The following is a 16,428-nucleotide window of genomic DNA, read 5'->3' as shown; positions in this document are numbered from 1 at the left end:
GTGCACAGGAGTGTGTCAGCTTTAAAGAGTGCTGCTTGATGACCGGTGAAGTTGACCAAATCTCACCTTCAGAGGAAGCTGGAGATGAAAACAAGTAATGAAATGTGTGCCAGATAAGTTACACAGGATAAGCCTGGAAAATGATAAACATAAAGCTTTAGAAAGCAGGGAAAAGAAGAGCCAGAGACTAAAGGAACAAATAATCAAACAAGCTTCAAGGACAAATGGGATTTGTCAAGTACAAATTGTATTAAACTAGCCTAATTTCTTTCTGTGACAGGATAAAAGGCCTGGTGGATTAGGGAAGAAGGAATAGGAGTCTGTAAATCACAACTTCAGGGAGATTTTTTTCATGGCTACACATGGAATTCCCATGTGTAAACAGGAAAAACACTCTGGGTACATCAGTCCTAAGCCGCTTCAAAAACTGAAAGGAATAATTAGTAGATGGCTGTCACACTGAAGCATGTTTCAAGAGAGGATGTCCCAGAGATCTGTCATTGACCTGGTATTAGTGTTGAATATTCATTCAGGGTAAATTTCAGTGAAACATGGGTGATGAAGTAAATAGCATATTTATTAAATTTGCAGAAAACACCAAGCTAAGAGAGCTGCACACAGTTTTCAGGACAGAGCTAGGATCTAGATTATTCGTGGTGTCTTGGAGGAGATAAGAAAAAAACACTGGGTGAGTTCATAAGGAAAAACCCTACACTCAGAAATGAGAATCTGCATTTCAAACCCCACAAACCTGGAAATAGCTGCAACAGCATAAAAGCCATGGAGGTCTGGAAGTTGCCGTGAATATGAATTAATTATATGGCAAAACTGCAAATATTGTACTGAAATGTATTTTAAAAAATGCCCTTTTTCTGTAACCTAGATGAACTTTTCTTCCTCTGCTCAGTGTAGGTGTGGTGTTTAGCTGGAGAATGGTGTCCAATTTTGAACACATTTAGCACTTAAAGAAAGATGAAGGTGATGGAAGTAAGGTGGATCTGGAAATTTTCTTTATTTTCCTCTAAACAAGATTAAGGGAACAAGATTTTTTTGACCTAAAGCTCACTTCTTTGAGAAGATTTTGCCAGTTTTGCAGAAGAGTGAGATACCATTCCTGATAAATGATAAATTCTTTTCTCTCTGTGACTTTCTCAGCTGCCAAAAGTTTAGAGATTCTTTTGTTAGAGTCACCTTTGTCTGAGGAATACAGACATGTCAAAGGACAACCTGAGGATGTATGATGTCCTTCCCTGTGATCATGTGTTAAAAGCCAACAAGGATTGTGAATTGAAGATAATTGTATGCACAAACGAGCTAAAGACCCACGTGACAATTACTAATTCTAATTAAGTAAAGCTCTAATTCAATATTTTTGGTAATGGAACACTAAATGCAATAGAGGAACAGAATATTTTCTTTCTCAGGTTTTCACAGGTGAGTTAGACTAACTCTGCCTGCGTGCTTAGCTTGACATCAGCAAGGCTGTTGGCAAGTATGCAAATTAAAGGGGATGGACAAGCATGGATTTACAAGAAGCACCAAATGGCACTAAACATTCCTTCTAATGAGGAAAACAACAGAAGTGGAGTAAATGTCACAATACATTCTTGTGCCATGTGATATACCAGCACTCTTTTAACTGCACAGTCTCTTTGGATTCTCTCACTATGATCAGAGTTGCAGATAGGCAGCAATGCAAGTCTTCATACATACAGTATATTTCTTTCTTGAAGTCTAAGACCACTGAATATTGAGTCTCTCTTGTCATTAAAAGTAGAGGTTTTTCAACTGGGTTCCTTCCTGTCTTCTGGAGCCAGAAACATTCTACATATATTACAATAATATGGAACTCCCTGGGGCAGAAGTACCACAACAAGGAAGAAAAAAGCAGCTGAACCTTTGTGGTTCCACTGTGTCCCTGGTGGAATCACAAGACAAATTTCAAACCCCAAATTGATTTCAAGTTTTTTGAAGAATCTATTTGGTGATGATTTCAGGTCTTCACTAAAGCTTTTGACAATAGTTTCAATATCAAAACTCTCTCAGAAACATGGATGTATAACATCAACAAGAGGAATGATTTGCAGATTGCAAACCTGTTCTTTGCAGTCACAATTTAAAGGTGAAATGCAGATATTTTTTGTCAATCTTGTCAATTCTGTCAATTTTGAAGTACCTAGCCTCCATTAAGCCACTTTGCTGCTATCCTATCATTAGTTACATGTTGTATGTAATAGTTATATGTAAAAAATATAGGTGCTTCTCTCATGTAAAAAGGAATCCCAATAGCATGTTAAGACTCTCCAGGCTTCAGTTTCAATGTTCTACCAGTTTCCTTGCTGCGTAAATAAATTCTGGTGTCTGTAAAGGTCAGGTTGAACATATACAGGTTGCAATTAAAAAATGGTTTGACGTGCACTTGTGGCTCTTGGACAGCATTTCAGCAGGCACAGATCTGCAGCTCACACTGAATGGCATGTGTTAAATTTCAAATCATGATGTAGCTGTGATACATATCTACAGATATGACAGACACAGATTGCATTAAGAAACTAAACTTTTTTTTTCTTGGAGCAACTGATACAGCTGGGAAGAAATACGTTTTCAGGCACAAATTTCTCTGCAGATAAAAAAAGCTAGGAAGCTTTTCTGTGGTTTTACAACCAAGTAATGGGTCTAACAAAAAATATAATTTCTCCTGACAGATTTGCCCCACTGCAGCCTGGGCAGCAGGACTTGTCAGTGCTTGCTGCTGGTCTGTGCTGGGGCTGAGCTGGGAACTGCTGTGGGACTTTTCATGGGAAATGTGGTCCTCCCGACCCAATGGAAGCAGGACAAGGCAGGGATGTGGCAGCAGCCAGTGAATGAGGAGATGGAAGGAAAAACCTCATGTTGGTGTCCCCAAACCCCGTATCTATCCTGCAAACCCCATCAGGCTTTAATTTCCCCTCAGGTGCCCCAGCTTTGTCCCATGTTTGGACAAGGTCCTGCCATCTCTATCCAGTCAGGCTTTAGCCCTCTTGGCCTTGTCCCATCTTTCCAGAAAGCCCACTCACCACCCCAGCAGCAGCCACCTGCTCCATCACTGCCAACAAGCAGCCATCACTTGACACCAAAGGTGAAAAAGGAGGAATGCCACAGCTCTTCACTGAGTTTGAGTGCAAAGCATTGCTTTCCAGGGAGAGGAATTGTAGCAGAATAATCCATACATATGCAAGATTGATTCAAAAGTGCTAAGAGAAGCAACACAAAATATGAATGTTCCCTCTTAAAGTTGAAATAAGTAATCTGAAATTATGAAAGGGGTCTAAGGAGCCACTTCTACAAAGGGCAAATATTTTAAGTCACATGCTGCTTTTGCAGACTTGCTGACTTCAACTTCTGAATGCTTAGCTCAAATCCAGAAGTATTTAATGTCCTGCATTAACTAGACTCTATTTCCACAAAATGTAGCCTAAGCACTGTTTTTTGACCCCCTTCTTATATTTACTTAGACATGAACTTGTGGTAAATGCAGAACTGGGAAATTTTTGAATGCTGAGTCAAGCTTCTAATGAGGAAAACAACAGGATTCATAAGAGGACTGGTATATACAGAGAATCTGTTTCATCCTGGAGCTGCTTCCACCTCTGTCTATCCCTGTGTATGAATCTGGGAAATGGTGTCTATTCAAAACCATCTATTTCTACAGCAAGCTGGTGTTGAGCGAGTGAGGCATTCCACAAGGCAGTGCTGGTACTCCAGAGGCTGTACACACTGGGGGCTGGTTCTTGTGGAGCAAGAAGTGTCATCCTGTGCCCAGAGTAAGAGCTTTGCCTTGCAAACAGCAGCTCTGTGCCCTAGCTGGTGCCTCCATCCCTTTATTCAAGGAAGCCAAACCAATATTGCCCTCCACTGGTCCTGAAACTAGTTTAACAGCTAATGTGAGTTGGACAAAATCTTTGTTGGTACCATCAGGGGCACTTTGAAACCAGAATTTGATTCAGATTCCTGGGGCATTGGTGTGTCCCATCTGTGCCAGGAGCTTTTTCGTTTTTCAGTCCCAGCTGTGGAGGCACAGTCATCACAAATGGCACTGGCTGTGCAGCAGGAGGGTGCTACAAGCAGCATCACCTCCTGTGAGGGATCTTTGGTCAGGGGATCTGTGGCTCAGCTTTTGCTCAAAGCAGATAGAAACTTCACTCAGCACGACCTCTGGCACTGTCCAGCCTGAGCCTGCCCAAAGATTGGATTTGCTCTTGACAGTAAACAGTGACATTGCCATCAGGTGAAACCTGCAGGTCCACAAAGCATTTCAGATTTCTGTAGTTTGTGAGGCTGTGGTGAATACCTGTGTTTTCAACCATGATGTCTGCTGCTTCTCACTGCTGGCTGAGGAGGAGGTGAGGTACAGAGCTTACACAACATCAAGGTCTTGCAGGCACCAGAGCTGACTCTAAGGCTCCCAACAAAGCCACTTAAGAAACCCAGGCAAACACCAGCATCCAACAGCTTCATGCTAACAGCAAGGGGCTTTAAATACTTCCCGTCATGCTTTGAGGATCATCTGAGGATGATGCAGGCTGCAGGTTTATTCCTTGGCTGTGAAGGCATTGGTGGGTTTCACCTGTGTGCTGGTGGCACAGGAGAAGTCTGTTATATTATAGGGATTTCTGGTGTGGTGAGCAGCAGTGGAAAGATTAACTGTCCTGGCATTTAAGTGACCAAAATTAGGCTTCCAGAGAACAACCCCTTGAAATAAATAATAGAAATTCACACCTATCTGGGTTCTACAGCTTTTCAGACTATTTGGGGCAGACTGAAATTGGGTGTGTAAATCTCCTTGAGTACATTGGGCACTCTGCAGTTGACTTAAGGAGCTCTGGCAGTTGTTGGCTTTGCCTCCCTAGTTCAGTCTTTTAACCTGCTGTTCCCAGCAGCACCTCCATGAATAAAAATGTTCCTGGTTTGCAAGGCATGCTTCAAGAAAATTACTTTTCTAAGCACCCACAAATCTTACTTCTGTCTTGATACATCTAGAATAGCTGTGGGAAATAAATCCAAGACCACTGTGAATGGTTGAAGTATGAAAGATTTTAATATTGATACATTTATTGTGGCTTATCACACATCAGAAAAACTTATTTCATTTCCACTATTGATTTATTTCAATGAAGTTGGAAGAGATGCATGGGAGCAGCTTGGATGTCAGAGAGGTTTTTGCAGACTTAAGGACTTAATTTTAGAATAATTTTCAATAAGTTGCTAGGAAAGATTATGGGCTGAGGGTTTTTGCAGGATATTAAGAATTATATCACCCCTTCCAGAGCTATCTGCAAATCCTGTGCTGTTGTGATAAATAACCCCACACTTGTCAAAAGGCAGGGAGCAACCAATGTCCTTGCAGACTAAAAGAGGTCTGTTTTCCAGACAGAGAGGTAGTGAGAGCTACAGTTGTTGTTCTAATGCTGTTAATGGGTGACTGTATGCTAATTAGTCAGATTAACTAAGCGGGTGAGTCATGCACTAACCCTTCTTGAGAGAAAGTGCCCATTTTGAGATGCTAAATGAGAACATAAATGCAATCAGGTAGAGAATTCTTGAAAGATAAGACGAGAGCAGACCTGCTTGTTAATGGAGTTAGTGAAATTAATTCTGCTCTGGAAAGGGGTGCACATTTTCATGTTCAGGGTTCATTTTAATGGGGAAAGGTTCAAAACCTTCAGATCTATATAAAGCATTTTGCTAAGTGGTTTTCATGACCTAACATAATCAAGGAGATTTCAAATATTCTCTTACGTTTGCACCTTCGGAAAGATTTCTTTCTTTTTTCTTTTTTAATTTTTTTTATAATTAGAGGCATTCAGATGTTTCAAATGAAGTCAAAACTATAATATTGTGAAAAAACACAAAGCCCTCTCATCTGTGATTGATGGAAAAGTATTAAAAATGTTTATTGTGAATGCTCAAGCTATTATACAGAAAAACTATAGCCTTGCTACATTTGAGAAGTCAACATCAGTGCTGACAGGGACCACAGGTGTGGTTCTGCTGTGGTGTTGGGAATCACCACTGAGGGTAAGGGAAAGAGGGCTGGGGTGCCCTTCTATGGAGAAGACCTGCATCCTTTTTTTGGTGTGTGTGATCCCTTCCTATCAGGGTGGCCACCCACTATGTGTGTTTGCCTAGTTTTACATTTTTTTCTTCATTACTCATGACACTGCAGGCATCAAGGAAGTGTAGCAGCGGTGCTAGCAGCCATCCCACACTGCGTGGGACGCTTTAGGTCCTGACCTAAATAGGGCTCAGACAGCCAGGAAGCCCCAGTGTCTGCTCTGAAATCCCTGTCAGGGTCCCAGGTGCCTGGCATGGTGAGAGGAGGAAGCAGCAGACCTGGCTCAGGAGGAAGCAGCAGACCTGGCTCCCAGTATCTGTTCAGTGGCCCAGCCTGTGCATGGCTTTTATTCATGGCAGCACCTGCAGCAGCCCTTTGGGCACCGTGAGGCTTGTGGGGACACGCTGCACGTGTGCCATGGAGCCAGTGGGGAGGTCAGTCAGTGCTGCAAGGAGGCTGATGCTGGGCAGAAGTTCTGAGGGAATGATTCTTGTGGTCTTGTGGTCTTCAGGACCTCCTGAAAAAACACAGGCATTGCCACAGACCTTGGGCACTGAATTCACCATGAAAATATTTTGCCTGAAGCTTGCCTTTGAACATATTCTGTTGACTCATTATTTGCCAGAAATAGTCTTTTTTTCTTAAAGTTTTTTGACTCTTTTAGTCTGATAGCAAGGCAGCAGCTTGGCAGTAGATCTGCTGGAAATGTTGGTTCCACAACCCTGCTTTCTTTTCTAATCCAAGCTCTTCCCAGTGCCACTGCAGTGGCCACCAGTTTCCAGCCCAGAGGTGGCTGCACTGAGGTGATTGGTGAAATGATCCTTATATATATTTTCAATTCTCTGAAGTGCCTTGAGGCTTGCAAAAGGCACTATATAAATCAATTAATAACAGTATCAGAGGTCAGTCAGCCAATAAGAATACAATTTAGTTTAATGAGAGATAAATAAGACAGACAGAGTGAGAGGGAAAGGGAGCTACAGTGCTACAAGCTGGCTATAAGTACTCCAGCTCCTGGCTTTATCACAGTGATCATCAGAAATACAGAAGATAATTGTGTCGTTGCCATTTCTTAGTCCAGTGTAATATCTATTACTGGTTTTGATGTCTTACTCAGCTCTGTACCAGTATGATTTTAGGAAGAGTGTACATTATTTTCATGAAAACAAATATGAGCATGAGGAAGCATTTTTCCCTTGCGTGCAATTCCTACTAAAGAATTTACATTCTTCTAATTTACTGGTTTACTGCACCACTTAGTGCACTCCTGAGATGTGCAGAATGTCCTCGCAGTTAAGAATGTGCAGATGAAATTTACCCTTTTTGCACTGAATCACTCACTCTTCCCTTGGAAGTCACCATGCTCTTTCCTCCCTCTAAATCTCCTTTAACCACTCTAATAAAAGAACAGATTATTCTGCACAGTTACAAAATGGATCCAAAACGGATGGTTGGCAGTTTATTTGGGTTTTAGGGTACTTATATATTTTTCTAACTAGTCTGGTACTAAATAGATGAATGGAAATACACTGTTTTACATTTGATTCTTCCATTTATAAGAGACTGTGGATGTCGGAATGAAAATTCTCTGTTGTAGCCCCATACAAAATGCTGGCCTACACCACCATCATCAAAGCACTATTTGTTAAATTGCCAGAAGGTGCAGAGAACATGGAATAATAACCCTGCGGGGGGCAGGAGAGGGAACTGGGGAGCCCTGTGTGGCTAAACAAGGAGGTGTTCATGTTTGTGCCACAGCAGAACACAAGCAGCAGAGCCCATCGCTGTGTCTGTGCCCGCATGGAGCTGTTGGAATGCACTGAACATTCCTTGGGCCCCACTGCCTGGGACGTGAAGCCTTAAGAGCTGTCAGGGAAGGCAGCAGCTCCTGTCCAACCTCTGCACGTGCCCTTCCTGTGGGTCTGGAGGGAGCCTGTGCATTGGTACACATTGGCACATGGAACACTGCTAGGGAATGTTCCAAGGCTCAGTATTACAGAAACTGCACTGCCATTAGCAGCAGAGCATGAAACGTGTATCTAAAGCAGAATTAAGTGCTATGAAGCACTCATGGTGAGCAAGTCCATAGCTGTAGGGCAAGGCTGACTTGGGTTCAGATTTGACACAGTTTAGTGTAGCATCATTACATGCAGAATTGTCTCACCTGGTTATTCCTAGATTCTTCCTTTTTTTTTTTTTTTCCCCAGCTGTGTCTGCACTCGCTGTGTCTCTCTTTGTCTGGCATTTGCCTACATTGTACTCCAGGGGGGATGGGTGCTTGTTCAGACCTCAACCTGCACCCATGGCAAGGGGAGGCAAAGGAGGAAAACAGACCTTCCTAAAGCTCTTTCACAAGAATCCAAAGCCAAACAGTGCTGTCTTCAAGCACATCAGCACTTCCAATGCTGTGCCCCCAAAAATCCCACTTATTTTTTGAGTCCTTTTACGTGCCTCAGAACAGCAGCCTGTGGGGCTGTCGCCTTCACACTTAGGTAATCCATTTTCAGCCACTCAGACCTGGACATGAAAACATTTCTTCTGCAAGGACTGCTCTTTGTTCTCTCTCCCCCATGCCAAAAAAATCCAGCCCTGAACACCGTGACAAAGGATTAGCTCAAGCTGAGGCCAGGCTTTAATGTAAATAGCCAGACAGAGAACAGAATGGCTTCTTTTATCAAACTTAACATCCCAAAGCTCTACTGATTTCATTGTCATTATGGTGGTGATTAATTTGACCCAGAGTACTGCCACCCACTGTTAAAGCCTTCGCTGCATCCCTGTTGATGGCTCTCATGACAGAGATTACAGTCTGCCACTGCGTTGTCCATAATTAGTACTTGTCAAAATGAGATTTGCCTATGGTAGCCCACTGCTCATGAGAAACCCATTCAAAATTAAACATGCTTTAGAAAATAGAGGACAGTTCATCCTCTAATTGGAACCAACAAGTACGGAATGACAACTCTTTTTCTCATCTGTTAAATGTCGCTCAGTTCTTAAAAATTATTTTTTGAGTTATCTCCATAGCTACCAATAAGTGCCCTCTGGTAAAGTATGAGGGTGTCAATTCTGTTCTGGAGCTGGGTCCTAAAATGTTTGCACAGTTAATTCCCCAAAGCAATGTAGTTTAATTACTTCATCTGAAACAGGAACATGGTCAGGGTACAGTGGCAGACACTGACACATGGCCAATGCCAGCCCTGCTGCCCATCCATAAGTGACAGTGGGCCCTGGAAAAGGCCAGGGCTGGGCACAGCCTAGGGAATGCCAGGAGGGACAGCAGGGAGAGGGCATTTGGAAAGAGCTGAAGCTTATCTGCAGGGAATGGAGGAGAGAGGAGGGAGTGAAGCCACACAGCCCAATGGGCTGGCTTGGAATGTGGTGTTTGTAGTGACTGGGGTGTAGGCAACTCCAAGGCTTCATTCACTGATGTTTTGGGCTGGACTAGGCATGGAGTATAATACACAGTTCACTTTGCAGACCAAAGCTACAGCTCTTTGGGGTTTTGTTCCTCCACTGTAAGAGGAACGGCCAATGTTACTGCAACCCTGAATGCAAAGACTTAGTTACTACATCCAGTATCACTAAGGATTGCAACAAAAGGTTTTCTGATTAAACTCTGAACCACAGGGCCAGGGATGGAGTAAGTATCCACATTGGAATCAACTGAAGTTGATGTCCAATGACATTTTTTACAGGACAAGCAGGAGACCTGGTGTTTTTCAGAAGCATGAATACATCAGTCTGTGAAAACAATAGCCCTGAGCAACTGCCTAAAAACAAGAGCAAGCGGTCCAGAGCATGAAACCCTTGTGCTAGTCAAAACAGACCATTGTTGGAGAAATATATCTTTTCAGTTCAGGTACTGGAAGTGCTCAGCAGCTCTTGAAAACACTGGAATATATCATGGCAAAAGTGAATGCTCGGAGAATAATTCACAAGAGGTGATGATATGCCAGTCATAATTCTTCACCAATATCTTTCATTTTATTCCACCAGAAGAAGCAAAAGAACATAAAAGATATCAGTAATTTTGTTCTGAATGCCCACTGATTAAAGTGCCACACTTTCTTACAGCAGGTTAATTAATCACAGTCCTGTATGTAAACTCCATTCACTAAAGTTTACTGGATTCCCTATCTGAACCTTGCACAGCCAGATGACATGACAGCTTTCATCCTTGTCTTCAGCGGAAGCGCTGGTAAGAGGGAGATGTTTTGTCCTGTGCCAAAATATCAGTCTGATCAGATGCGACCCGGGCAAGTTATAGGGAGGTTTCCTAGGGATGGAAGGACCTCATTGCAAAGCTTCAGTCCATTGCAATGCTGGGCTGCATTACTGTAAGTTAGACAGAAACCTCCTGGTGAAGATGTGGGCCAGGTGGAAATCAGCTAAAAGTGGAAAACCAGAACTGCTGGTGGATATAAATTCCATATTTAGGGAGAGATTGAGTCACAGGCTTAGAGAATAGTGAAGATTGGTCATCTTTGAGTTTGCAAAAATAAGCTGTTGCAGAGTGAGAATAAACAGTTGTCCTGTTTATTCCACTGAAAGCAGGAGAAGAAAAAGCATCTTTAAAGATTTCACAACCTTCAGTCTGTTGTGAAAGTTTTAGATTATTCAATTACGGACTTGGACTTTTGGAAAATATTTGTTTTCTATTTTAGGTTTTTCCAGGAATCACCTCTTTAAACTAATGAGACATTGAAGCTGGCCATTAGGAGGCATTTTGTGATGATGACGGTGACTCCATCCCGTCACACATGGCTACGAAGGTTAGGCGAGTCAGCAAATGTCTGCTGGGAGCGCGCCGGACACCGCCGGCCCCGCCGCGCTGGGGGAGGCAGCGATGACCTTGGCAAGCCCCAGCCTGTGCTGTTCCCTCTCACTCCGGCAAGTCTGAAGATTTACTTTCACCCTGAAGGTAATCAGTCAGTCGTGATTTTGACCTACAGTTTAATGTGCTCTCTTGCTATAGTTACAGACATCCTCCTTCTGGTTATGCTCCCTGCTGTGACTAATGGCATCTTCGCAGTTAAAGAGCTGGTTTTTAAAGAAAAACATCCAAGTTTCAGTGCTGTTACTGAGTTAACAGTTTTAGCAAAAACAATGTCACAGCAGTCCTCGCTATGGCCTATGAACTTGTCATTTTTTGGGTGCAAATGTGTACATGTATATTTGTATACTTTTTGCAAAACCCCTACATACACAGGAAGCAACAAATTTTTTTTCTGCTAGTGTTTATGAGAAGGATCATCAGCCTTGGCATTCACTATTCACAATGAAGAACCTCTTAAGTCCAGTTGCCATTCATATAAAACAGTCTTGGTCAGTCAAAGTTTTTTGAAAACTGCATTATTTTGCACAAATGGAAACAAAAATGGAAATCAGGTTTTTTTTCAAAGATCAGGAACTGAATACCACACAACATACCAAGATATTAAGGAAGTTTTACAAATCTGATCCTACAAGTGTGATTTTCTGGAAGATGTTTAAGGGAGACATGAGAAACCATTTTTTAAAGATAAAACCATAAGGATTTTCATGATATTTTGCAAAATACCTCAACCATTCATAACTACTCCTTTTTAAAACACTGCAATGATTGAAGGTTATTCTCCAAACTGAAGAACAGATTCTTGGATTTAATGACAGGGCCCCTTTAAATAAATAAAACTTTTTTTTTTTTGTCTGTGTAGATGCTGATGAAAATTTTGGCAAAATGTTACACTCATTTAAATCTCTTTCTCCTTTCCAAATAGGTTCCCTGTATCTGTTCACCTCTAAGCCCAATTAAATTCAAGGGCAGCAGATCACAAAAACTAATGCTACTAGACCAAAACTTCTACTCCGTGTGGCAAGAAAATCAGCAGAAAGCTGCTCAAGTTCTTTTTTTCTTTGCCATATAAAACTGCAGATGTCATTTGGATACTAATTGGAGTCATTGTACAATCATGTTAGATGCCCCGTTCTCATTCAATATGTGGCAGGTAACATAGCACCTATGTTCTTCAAGAAAAGATCAATGACAAAAAGGTAGTTTTCTGCTGCAGGGAGAAGACAGACAATTAGAAAATCACTATTTGTATTCAATCTCTGTTTACACCGGTTGACCACATCTCTCACAAGTGCACATTTCTCTCCAGCTTCAGAAATACACAAATATATCAGCACCAGAAGTCTCCTCTCGTGTTAGTTTGCAATTCAGGATTGCTTTATTAATCAACGCAAGATGCATTCATTGAACTGGATTAATCCTGCATAAGTAATTTTGAAATTTCCTGCTGAAGTTATTTTTCATTTCTGGGAACAAATCATTTATTTGGATTTTCATATATCAGGATCACAGAGATTTGCCACAGTCAGATTTTAATTTCAGTTACATCTGAGCTGGCTTATATATTAGGGTGCATAGTTTTGCATGAGAGCATCTTCTAAAATCTGTAATTGGTGTGGAACACTGACATGCACAGAATACATCTGACAAGGTCCAGAGACTTAGGTTCAGTTTTGCTGATCAACATCTATGCTGCAGATTAACTGAATCTTTTATGGCATTACAAGCCCTCCAGAATTCATTAGTGTGCTTTCCCTTCCTGCAAACCCCCCTGACCTCCAGTGCTGCTGTCACTGCTTCCTTGGACTGGACCCGAGAGGCTGAAACACTGACTCCTCTCCTCTGCTGCACTAATAACAGAAATTAAATGTGCATCTTAAAACTGCCCTGGAGTGTGTGCATTGGCACTTACCTTGGGCCTTTTAGCACTGTTGGGGATTTCTTTCTCCTTTGTCTGCACCAGAAAGCTCTATTTAAATTGAAATATGGCCTCTCTCTTAAAAGCAAGGGATATAGAGTACTTTATTGATGAGTGATTATAATACAATAGAAACCAGTATTTATAATGAGGTTTGGCATGGATTTTTTTCTTACAAATTGGCTCACAGATGTAGCTAGCAGAGGAAATCATTGTATTAAAAGCAGAAAGAGGGATAAACACATGACAGAAAGCAATGCCAGCTTTTGGGAGGGGGGTGCAGAGTACCTTCAAAGACAGCACTGTAATTATTGAAAAGCATATTTTTCAAATGCCCTCTTTGGGTATTCTTAAGGGCATGGGTACAGGCTGGAAGTCACCAGCAAATCATACTTCTCACACTTGTCACCCAATGGATGGGACCATATCTCAAGATCAGGAAAACACCCTCAGTCACCAATCTGTTGTTTTCCAGGTCCCACTCTGCAAAAGCACCTAGGCAAGTTTGTCATGCTGAGGATGAAATGGAGAAGATTAAGGTTTGGCAGGAAGGGCAGCAGAGAAAGAGAAATAGGGAACAAATCCATGTGTCCAGCTCCCAAATAGGACTCTCATCAGAGAATCAGAAATGGAAAGGGCTCTCAATGCAGCTGGGACCGGGAATTGTGGCTCATCTGCTCTTCTTGTGCTTCCCACCACCAGCATCAGTTCTTTTCCCTTGTCACAGGGGCTGGCTGTGGTTGGGTGTTTGCCACAGCCCAGGCCCTGCAGAGAGGTGTCACTGGGCAGCTCTTTGATAGGTTTTGTTGTGCTGAAGTCTGTGCATTAAAACTTGAACACTGCAACACCTAAGTACTCTGCTGATTTATCCTTCTGCTTAACAGCAGGACCACTGAAAATGATTAGCTGAATACCATCACCCAAGGGCTTTTTTAGTTAGTTTCATATTTATCTCATATTGTCTTCTATTGAATTTTCTTATGTTTCTCTTCTTCCCTTTGTATTGCTTTTCCTCTAGTTTTTTTCCAGCCTTGTTCTGATATGTGCTTCTCAAAAACCATTTTTGCTTTCCTCATTAATCCTGATTTTTTTCTGTGCCCTTGATTCTTAAAAACATCCCACCTTCTCCTTTCACAGTCTCATTTTCGATTTTTCCTTTTGTTTACTTTGTTCCTTTCTTTTCTAAATCTTATCTCTGCCCATTGTTTCCAGTTTCTCCTCTTCATCCTTCTCCCACACTACTTAAAAAAAGCATAAATCTCCCTTCCTTGCTCTGCTGCAATAAACTCATTAATGAAACAATTCTATTCATTGTGCTATCTTAGTGCTATCCAGTACAGTCCACACCTGCTTTAAATACAGGGACCACTTTGCTCAGTGCAGCCCTCTGGTTTGCATAGGCAGATAATGGTCCCTGATCAAGGTTTGCAGGCACAAATAAACACTGCATGAATAGTAACTGGCATTGATGATGCTTCTGCTTCCTGGGAGAACCTCCTGCTTTTACCTTGTCTTAGCCTCACAATACCTCTTGTCCTTTACAGCACACCCAAGCCAACACTTTCCCTCCAAGAACTGAAATACCCACAGTCAGAAGGGTCAATTGTCATAGGAGGAACATTTTGAAGAGGTATGAAGTTGCCACAAGCACTAAATTCCCCAAAGCAAGACTGGGCTTAACAAAGCAGGGTCCTTTTCACTTACTGTGGGACAGAGGAACAAAGGAAGCATTTCACAGGCATGCAGTGGCATCTCCAGTGAGAGCAGGCACAGGGGTGGAGCTTTCCCTGCTGGAAAAAGGTGCTGCTTTCCCAGGCCAGGCACTGTGCTCTGGGGAAGACCGACTCACTACAGACCCGCCTTTTACTGTGGTCACTGCACTGACAAGCACTGAGTAATGACACTTGTAAAATAATGAGGCCATTATGTAACACCAGAAAATAAAGGAAGTTCACACATCTACATGATAAAAAAAGTTCCAAAGAATTTAATGTAGATATTATTTATACATACACTTTATAAGTAGGAATATGGCAGACAGTTGAATTAGTACATAAAGTTTTATTTAAAGTTTCCCCCCTACAAGCAAGCTTCATTTACACAGTCTAGTACTGTACAAAATTTACATTCTTTGTGTGACTTATTTAGTTAGCATTGTTTCCTTGGTCATGCCTTCCTGATAGATAGAAAGATTTAGATACAGTCCTCATAAATCTTTAAATTATCTTGGTAAAAAAAAGGAACCATTTAAAAGGACAAGAAGTATCCTTTAAAAATGGTACATTTTAGTAGAGATAGGTGACAGTCAATGTTCAGTGGCAGACCTTTTAAATGTCATACAAGGTTTCCTCATTTAGTATCTTAACGGTTTCCTTTTTTATATATATTTATATTTATATACTTTCAACAGGAAAGGAAGAAAAGTCATGATTGCACCAAATATATTTTACAAGGGATCCCTTGGATCTGAACAATATAAATAAATACAAAACCAACTAAGATTGCACTATGTAGGAGAAATGGATTGAGATTTCAGGATATACACTCCACCTTTATGAGTTCCTTAGAGATGCTCACTGGAGAACTCCCCAAGGGCACATTCAAATATTAGCATCTTCAGATAATTATTTTGTTTAAACATTTTTTTCCAGCCGTGCAGCTACCTCATCAATTGGATTATTGCATTTGTGTGGTACCAGTCTTTACTGCATTACTCCAATTTTACAAGTTGTGTAATTCTGCTGCAAGCAAGGGAGTTGCAATAAAATTGGACTGACGCCAGAGAGAAACAGTCCCATGATATTTGCTCTCCGTTATTTATACTGCTCTCAAGCATCAATATATAGTGTAATTTCTGTGTACATTCACCCTTTTTCTATTTTGCAAAGCAAGTAATGAAGTCTTTTTCCCATCTATTGCCTCTGCAGCTGAAACCAACCTCCAGTAGCTGCCTGCTCCTTGTTTAATGCACTAGCATTAAGTCCTCTCGTGAAAGATATGTGCAGGGCTAAAAATGCAGGATCGCAGTGTCCTTTGCCTTCATCTGGTGCAGCCAGCTACAACTAGGCAAATTAAAGGCCAGATATTTATCTGACATAAAGTACATCCATTGGCTTTGATGGAGCAATGTCAGTTTACACCAGTAAAGAGGATGGTCCTGAGAGTGATGGATGCAGCACTAGTAAAGCACAGTAGAAGAATTATGCACATACTTTAATGAGGTGCAGATGATTAGGTCTGTTAGCTGCAAGGTGGTGAAGAATCAGGCTCAGATTTTGTCACTGCTTTTGCAAAGCCAGGACAGAAAGACATAAGCTTAACACATAGATAATCTGATTTGTGCAAGCAGCTATGACTTCATGAAGCAAGTCCTAAATGCTACTGGTCCCATGTGGGAGCATTCTGAACTCGCTTTGCAGTGTGTAAATAATTACACAGGCTATAAGGTAGTGGAAAGTCTAGCCTTATATTACTTTGGATCAATAGTAAAACTCTCTCAGAGTGCATCTTAAGATCAACCACACAGGACTACTTTAACTACTTACCAGTGTCTCTCCAAAAATGTGCATAAGCATTTTA

Source organism: Melozone crissalis, unplaced genomic scaffold, assembly GCF_028551555.1.
Source record: "Melozone crissalis strain CALT ecotype California unplaced genomic scaffold, PUWL_Pcris_2 ptg000042l_1, whole genome shotgun sequence".
Classification (NCBI taxonomy): Eukaryota; Metazoa; Chordata; class Aves; order Passeriformes; family Passerellidae; genus Melozone; species Melozone crissalis.
The sequence above is the reverse complement of the archived record's forward strand: the minus strand, read 5'-3'. Positions refer to the sequence as shown.